This window comes from Sebastes fasciatus, chromosome 5 (assembly GCF_043250625.1).
Source record: "Sebastes fasciatus isolate fSebFas1 chromosome 5, fSebFas1.pri, whole genome shotgun sequence".
Lineage (NCBI taxonomy): Eukaryota > Metazoa > Chordata > Actinopteri > Perciformes > Sebastidae > Sebastes > Sebastes fasciatus.
Window position 1 is genome coordinate 2,788,648 of NC_133799.1, and position 9,459 is coordinate 2,798,106.

Sequence of the window (9,459 nt, forward strand, 5' to 3'; positions counted from 1 at the left end):
CCTAACAGTCCTGAGAGGTATGGAGGGACCTCATACACTATCTTGTGTTGACACTATAACAATTGTATTGTGTGGAAAAGCTTGTGTGGAATATATGCCCAAAACAAAAGGACATTAACTCCAAGTGATAGATTGTAGTGCGAGTAGGAAGTTGCTTAAAAGGCTTATTTTACACAATCGAGACCGAATAGATGAAGAAACCGCGGTTCATGAGACAAGATCTGTCCTTCAGTTTAATACCAGTCCACTTTAAGTAAACTCAGTGGTCTGAAAAGTGAAGCCTTCTTCTTCCAAAAGGAAGTCTGATTGTATAGAAGTCTATGAGAAAATGAGTCTACTTCTCACCTGATTTATTACCTCAGTAAACATTGTAAACATGAGTTTATGATCTCAATCACTAGTGTCAAGTCTTCTTCAATACAGCATGATGTTCATTTAGTAAATTATGGTCCCATTTAGAGTCAGATAGACCATAAAGCAGGGGATAATTCAGGGCGTGGTTACCTTGTGATTGACAGGTCACTACCACGGCATTGTCCGGTCTTGGAGTTGTCTGTGTTTTTGTCTTACAACTTTAACCCTTTCACAGTGTGTATTCAGTTCATGAAAGTTAATTATTATGTTTTGGTTGCCTAAAAATGTCTTATACAGCGTTCAGTTGTACTTAGCTCCACCGTCTCGTGTCACTTTTGGTTGCAAAAACACAAGATGGTCAAAATGTAGAACTCGAGGCTTCAAAACGGCAGTCCACAACTCAATGTTTGACATCACGGTGACTACGTCCACTTCTTATATACAGCCTATGAGTAAACCAGAAAAATGCACAACTCCAGATGATAGTGTCAAAGTATCAGGCATTTCACTGTATTTCACCTTCAAAAGCTGCTGTGCACCAAACACCTCCGCCAGAGCCTTATGGGAACACTCCCAACACACCATCACACTTCTCACACACACACACACACACCTCGTCTACCTTTCTACATTTCAACCTCCCACCTCAAAGGCACCATCTGCCCTCTGCCCCCGCTGCAGCTCGCGATATGTACCTCCAGTCATGCAGAAAAAGTCACAGTGTGCGTCTGTGAATGTCTGCCTGTGTTCGCGTTTGTTCTCCGTCTGTTTCACTGCAGTTCACCAGCATTCGAGCACAGCGAGCCCAAAGAGGCATGTATCTGAACCTTTGCACGGTTTTCCTTATAAGCCACAGTCCCCTCTCTGTCTCTCTCTCTCTCTCTCTCTCTCTCTCTTCTGCCTTTTCTCTTTTTTGTCTTTGTAATACTTTAAATCCATGTTCCACAAATTATAGCTGAAATAGAAATGGCAAACACTCAAAGGACTTAGCTTAATATACCAACCCCACTTATCAGTGCCATTAATCCTCTTGGCATTTCAAAACAGAGCGCTGGGTCTACACTGCACCAATTTTTTTAAAGTACAGCAGAGAAATTTAATTTACACTCCAAAGACCACCAATCTGCAGGCTTTTAAAGTCACAATTTACTGTTTGAAAAAAAAAGTGCTGCACCCGTTGTCGGGCCTCCTGGATGATTTTTCTTTTTCTTTATTTTACTTATGATATATGTAAATATTGTGACGGCGCTTTTCAAACAAAAGTCAACAGTGAATAAAAATAATGACAGAAAACAAAGGCAACAGCTGGAAAGCAAGATCCCCTACTGTAAGAAAGGAATGCATAAACGTTACAAATACATTCTCTGCACGATTAAATGTCCAATATAGTTCACCTCTACTTGGTTATTTGCCACTTAACTTTGGGTGAGAATATCATCTGAATGCTTAAAATGTAATCAAACAAAAAGGGAAACGAGTAATTGCAAAGGGTTATGATTGGATTAGTAACTAAACATTTTAATTATACATTGTTCAGTTATCCCTACAGTACAACTATTTATGCAATAGAGAGAAAGATATATAAAAGCAGAGCATTTTTAAGATTTTTCAGATGATACAAAAACAGAAAAGGCTGCTGGAGTGAGTATTTTGGCTCCCTCTCCCCAACAGTGTTGGGGGTTTGACCTGTCCACTTGCCAATCATAAGCCAGCTTCTCCAACGATGAGCTCAGTGTTACTGATTTCCATCTAAGTATATTTATGTGACTCCTCCAGATCGTTAGTCAGATGTTTTTGGACTTTTTCGACGATGAATGTTTCCAAGTATTACTGCAGTGAAAACATCCTCTGGACTCCACAGTTTGAAGAGAACAGTGTGTTGTTAATGCAGCCCGGTCGCAAGAAAAGGCATGTGACTGACACAATGTGGACGGCAAAAGCATGTAATAAGAACGCCGTTCTTGCTTTAGGTGTGTCATTCGTAAACGCAATGTAGTCTGTGCTGACTGCAATGTAAGTGTGTCTGTGTGATTATGCTACACTCAGAGCTAGTGACGAAGAATAGAAAAAGGGAGAAAGACCATTTATGGCAGGTGGGAGAGAAGGTGGAAGCATGGTTCCAACCAGGAGACTGGTGTTGATGTTTGTGACATGTTTTCCGTATTGATGTTACGTTGTTTTCGTATGTATTGTACTTAGTTTACGTACTTATGTTAAGCCCAACTATGACATTTTTCCAAAACCTAACTAAGTGGTTTTGTTGCCTAAACCTAACTAAGTGGTTTTGTTGCCTAAACCTAACTAAGTAGTTTTGTTGCCTAAACCTAACTAAGTGGTTTTGTTGCCTAACCCTAACTAAGTAGTTTTGTTGCCCCCTGCCGGTAGGCTACTGCACTTTCATACACGCGTGTAATATTCACGCCTCGGTGAGGCAAAACGTGACACTGACATGCTATCCTCTGGTGGACAGGCGGGTCTGTTAGACACTTTGATGTGATATCGGGTTGGTTAGTGGGATACGATGTGTGTAATGCACTGCATATACTATGCATACTTCCTCTTTTTTGAAATCCATGTCTCTGCCCTTACGACTAATGTCCACGTGGCACCGGCGTCAGATTCAATCAGCTGCCATTCGTTTGTCTTTCTTTTTAGCTGTGCTCACTTATACTGTGTTTTAATGCAGCACAATTCATGATTTAGTTGTTCTCATTTACAGTTTTCTGTCTCTGTTGTCAGATGAAGTATACTATCAGATAACAATAGCAATAAAAGGTTGTCTTCTTAACTGTACCGCCGTTCGTTAATTCGAGCATACAGTAAATTGTATATTTCGTAACAAATGAGCAATGCGGCCAATAATAGTTATAATCCTAAGGCAGCGATACATTCCATGGTACCGACCCAAATTCCACTGTTTTCACTTGTTTTCACTGAAAACAACCGTTAGTCTCCATCTGCAGAAGCATCAGAAGCTCTTGGCCGTCTTGCCAGGCCTTGGCAGCTTCCAAGCCGACCTGTTAGGACTAATTCACTTCACTGGATCCCTGACAGACTCTCGTGTAATGCATATTAGCTTTATGCCCAGACGATCTATAGTAGCCAAGATGTCAGGGTTTGGTACAAGGCTAATGGCTCCCTCTCTCCGATAACAAATAGGTTTCTCATCTGTTATGTTAGTTTACAGTTTGGCAAGGTCCTGAACTAACAGGTTTTACACACAAAAATGTGTGTCCATTACTTAATTATGTAGCACTTTGTGCATGCAGTTAAGTAACATTTGTTGAATAGCTTTGCTTACTTAGATGCCATTACCACCAACAAGCGAGACTGAATTATACATTACAATTCATTTTCTTCATCTTCTCAGTGTTGAGAAATGCTGTATTTCCTTTCAATTTAGTGCTGTCATTTGTATTCAAAAGAAAGCACACTTCAAGGATGAAGTCACCTCAAAAGTGTGACAACTTTCTAACAGAGTCATAATCACGACAGCATCCAGCCACTGAAATCGTGCAAAAACAAAAGAGGCTCCTCACAATTGGGAGCAAAGCTGAGGAGGAGACACAGGCCTCAATTAGTAAGCTGTTGTGGTAGCTCAGTGGCGTCCCCAGTCTTATCAGTTTGTTTCAGAGTAGCTGGGATTTACAGACAGATGCTGGCCTCAGTCTTCTATCACCAACTGTTCCCCGTCAGACCTACAAAACTCACCACTGGGAAAGCAAAAAGAAAGCCATTAGCATGAATTCATTAAAACTTTCTGCACATTATCACGTTGCTTTTCAGCGGACGTCTCTGCATTCGCTGTAACACGCGTCATGGCGGCCTATCTGCGCGGAACAGGTGGGAAACACAGTGGCCTCTCAGAGCTCCGACATTAGGGAGGCGCTCAGAGAGGGGTGGCTAATCGATTGGACAGACTGGATTTACTGAGATGACTGAGTCACAGGGTGACTGCGGAGGCAAAGTGTGTGTAGAGAAGGTGTCCGATTCCACTGAGAAACTGACTACCTGAATTATCAAAACAAAGATAGTTTTCAAGTCGCATGAACTGATAAAATATGACCAACATTCTGGGAGAACAGAAGATTTTTTAAAGCATTTAAATATACTGCAGATGAATGTGTTCATTTATAAAAGAGGACTTATTATGCTTTTGTGCTTTTTCCCTTTTTTTTTTATTGTGTATATGGTGCCTTCAAATGGGGTCGTGTTTACCGTGTTCACGAGAAGAGTCCATATGAACGCCCTCCTCTTGTGGAATTCACGACCTCGTAAGTGGAAAGTTTCTGAATCCTCCGAATTCACGACTTGTGACGTGTTTGTTGACGTTGTCAGAAATGGCTTAGTCATTATAGTCATATATTTTTTTCTTCGTAATTTGATATGTCTGAGGAAAATGTTGATATTCCCAACTGCCTCATCATTTTCCTCTGTCATTATGCCTTTGCATTTCCTGCATTATGTTACCCACTTGCTTACTTGCTAAATTGTTAGCCTCTGTGGCTTAGACGGCGACAATAAAGTTAACATTTCCGTTGTTTAGCAGCGGCATTCTCGCGACTTAACCACTTGAACGCCAAGCATATGGTGTACACGACTTCTCATGTTGTAAACTCCAAAGGCACCAATAGTTTTTTGTGCATGTAAAGGGTCTGTATATTTACAAAGCCCAAAGTCCACGCCAAAGAGAGTAAATCTCCTCCACAGAAACACTGCTCCTGAAACGCCTGAAACGCCTTGCTTGAAGTCCTGCCTTTTCTTCCGTAACGTGGTGATGTCACCAAGTAGCACATATGCAAAATACCTGCCTAGCGGCTAGTTTGGCACGCCCTCAGCGTTTCAGACAAAGAGTGAAAAGAGATGCTGCAGCAAAGCTGGTATGAGAAAAATAAACATTAAAGCTAACATGTTCTAGTAGAAACCCCAAATACAAGTATGCACCGGAAAAATGACCATGAGAGATCCTCTTTAATTAAAGGACCAATTTGTAACAATTAGGGGGATCTATTGGCAGAAATGGAAAATAATATTAATAAGTATGCTTTCTTTGGTGTATAAATACCTGAAAACAAGAATCATGTTTTTGTTACCTTGCCATTTCTATAGGGAGCGGGTCCTCTTCATGGAGTCCACCATGTTGCTCTGACATGTTTCTACAGTAGCACAGAACAGCTTGGGCCGAAGTCGATAACGTTACTCGCTCGCATCACCGCCCCTCTCTCTCTTGCTTCACTACTCACTTCCCACGTACACACACATACTACACACTGGCTCTGCTCCAAATGACCTACGCTACTCATACAACAACTGGCTCTTGAGAAGGCCATTCGCGTTTTTGCGTCGGCCACTGTAGCTTTCCTACACGCTTGGCACACGGGAGAGGCTTCAGTTGGTTGCTATCTCAACCTCACCGTTAGATACCGCCAGATCCTACACACTACTGCTTCAATTAGAGATTATTAAAACTTGAAATTACTAACTGTATAGTATCTTTTATGTCATAAGATCACAAGGCGTAATTTACTCACATGATATGGCAAAAAAGCAGGCAGGGCAGAAACTACTGTAGTGAAAACAGGGTTTCAGGAGCTAATTTGGCTTTCCAATTAACATCAGCACTACACAAGTTGAAAACAAATAATGTTTTCTTAATAAATCCCAGTGTTTGCCATCTACCACTGTCCTTGCATTCACTACCCACCATGAGGAAAAAAGAAAAATAACAAGAAAGTCTTGAAAGTCTTCAGCCACATGATGTAGTAAACATCATGCGTCTAGCAACAGGAAGGTAAAACATACGATACACTTTCTCTCCAATGGCATCAGTGATTTGTGTACTTTTCTCAACTTTTTCTGTGATTCACATTCTTGACACTGTCTGACTTGATGGTGTTGTGATTCTGATCCACCCACACAGCAAATGTATAGCTGAACTCAGAGTATAAAAAGTCTTGCACTTAAAGATAATTTCAAACACCCCCACATGCCCTGCAGCCATATAGTGGACACATAACTCTCCAGTCAACTCTTGTCAACTCCATATGTCATGAAAAATTCAACTCTCACTGCAGCAACCGGAAGACTTGCTGAACGTGTGGTACTCCAAACATAATAATACAAACTTCTATACTTGATAACATTATTGACCAAGAAGATCTGATAACAAAAGAAACTCTGTGCTTTCTGATTCTTTGGGAGTTTTTTTCCTTGAAAGAAGCAAACAGCTCTTTGAAATAAAGACCGGTCAGCCTCGACAACAAAGACATTTAAAGTCTGTAAGTTCTGTAAGAAACATGAAGAAGTGTTTGTTATTGGTTTCTGTCAGCACCTAGAAAGTGATGATGCAAACTCTGTCTCTAATTATGATAATTTTATAACGTATACATGGAAGGCATTATACAGTTTTCAGATGTTAACCATTTCGATGTGTGTATCCAAATGCATGACTGGACCTCTAAATTAATTCAGTGCTTTTTGGATACACATAGTTCTAAAGTTCGCTTCGATAGTAAAAGTTGACCTTCATCGTAGGGTTGGGGGAAAAAATTTAATTATTGCGATATTTTGCTTGGCAATATTGTATCGACACACAGATGACAAGTATCGATCTTTCAGTACATAAACTATTAACCACTTACAATCCGACAGCCCACCGGTGGGCCCGGCCAGTATTCTGTCTTTTAGAGGCTGTAGTTTACTCAGTTTTAAAGCTAGAGTGAAGATACTGGTATCATATGAAACTAGAAAAAACTAAAGAATCTATTCTATTCAAGGAAAAACTAGCAAGGCCATTTTCAAAGGGGTCCCTTGATCTCTGACGTAAAGATATGTGAATGCAAACTCTGAGATGAACGGAGTGAAAACTGTATCTATTAGATAAAACAGATGTTGACAAACTTCATAATTTGAGGTTGAAAATAGGTAATAAATTACAATATATCTTATCACAATACTCAGCATATGGCAAAATGTTTATTATCGCAATAAGATCGTATTGTGACTTAAGTATCGTGATAATATCGTAATGTGTTGCCACTGGTGATTCCTATTAGATATACTGTATGAGAGGAAAAGCCTGCATAATACAAGTTTATTAACTAAATTTAGCACAGCATATCCAGATATTTTCCCACCATCTGCTGAACGTCACGGTACTGGGTACAAAATGTTCATTGTAAAAAAGAGCGTTCTTTAATAATGTAAGTTCCTTGCTGGAATATCAAAGAGCAATTACATATTATTACAGGGAGAATATTTTGAATTATTCATTTTCAAGTTTGTACAATATCGTTATAAAACAACTTAAAGGTACAGTGTGTAGGATTTGGTGGCATCTAGTGGTGAGGTTGCAGATTGCAACCAAGTATCCCGCTGCTCACTCCTCCCTTTCCAAGACTGTGGTAACGTGAGCCGCCGAGTGCAAAACTGTTGTAACACTGTTCGGTCCATCCTTACCATAATAACACTACTTCAGGAGCAACGGAGGTCAGATGGCGGTACCACGGTTTTGCACGCTGCGGCTCACGTTACCACAGTTTCACAAGCGTGTCGCAGAACTACGGTGGCCTTCAGGTAACGTAAAAACGGGAAAGGCTCTCTCTAGAGCCAGTGTTTGCTTTGTCCGTTCTGGGCTACTGTAGAAACATGGCGGACTCTGTGAAGAGGACCCGCTCCCTGTGTAGATATGAAGGGCTCATTCTAAGCTAACGAAAACACAACGATTCTTATTTTCAGGTGACTATACACTAATGAAAACATGGTTATAAATATTATATTCCATCTCTGCTAATAGATCCCCTGAATGTTACACACTGTTCATTTAACATAAGTGGAAAATAGTTTGCTGCTCTCCGGTGGTTTAACTCATCTACAGCGCATTATCAGACAAGGCTCAATGACAAAATGTTATCTAATACTGTCTTTGTTGATAGAGAGAAAACTGTCCAGATTGTGTTCGCTCCTTCCCTCATTAACTGTCTACTTTTCTGAGTTATTTGGTCAGAGATGAGTGGTATTAAGGGCCGGGTTTAAGCGACCTACGCTGAAGACAAATACACCCTGTACAGTAAGAGGCTGCTTACATTCCCCTCCAAGCACTACTAATGTTTCTCTCTGTCTGACGCTGACATTATGCACAGTACAGCTCAAGCTGACACGTTCAACTCGGAGTGCCACGGACAGTGACCCAAAACCTGAGGCAACCAAAATGTGTAGACGATGTGAGATTGGAAGAGACACACGTCTGCTACAAACAAGGTCAAAAGCAAGGCGGGAGAGAGAGAAAAAGTGGGAGAGTGAAAGACGGATGTACCATCCTGTACCCTTCAGAATATCAGGTCATTAACCAGCTTGTCTCAGGCGGATTTAGCCAGACTACGTAGGAGGAGAGAGGCCTCTTCAACTCCAGCTACATTTGTGCTGTGGGGGCGGGGGCATTTACGTGCTGACAGCCCGTTCTCATTCCTAGAGCGTCAAATACCGATGCTTTGTCACGGCCATCAGCGTTTGATACCGCCGCACAAGGTACCCTGTAGCGCCTGTATGAGACACACCGGGCTTTCTATTAACTACACTGTAAACTCATCGATAGATTTAAGAGCGAAAAGACACACTACGGGCGAGTGGGCTTTCACCAGGAGACCGCTGTTCGTGTCCCGCGCGTTAAGTTTCACTTTCACGTAACAATCAGCTGTTCGTTCGTGTCCCGTACTCACAACATTCAGTTTCATTTTCACTTTACAAACATAGTAGTTTTAAACGCAACCATGTCGTTTTTTCCTAAACCTAAGTAAGTGGTTTTGTTGCCTAAACCTAAAGTGACGCCAAGGGGTGTGACGAAGCGCAGTGTGTGACGAGTTGAGATGAGAACATGTTGTTAGTGAGCTGACTCCAACCCTTTACCTAAAAGCATCAATACTACGGTGCAAATGTTCTGTGTCATAAGTAAATGTCTTAGATTTTGACTTAAGGAAAAGGACAGAAGCATTATCTATAAGTTGTATAAAAGTAGGCTAAAAGTATAAGATGAGCTACTTTATATACTGTTGGGTGCAACAGTCTATAATTGTAAAAGATAATTGTATTTTGTAGTTGAGTAGAAGA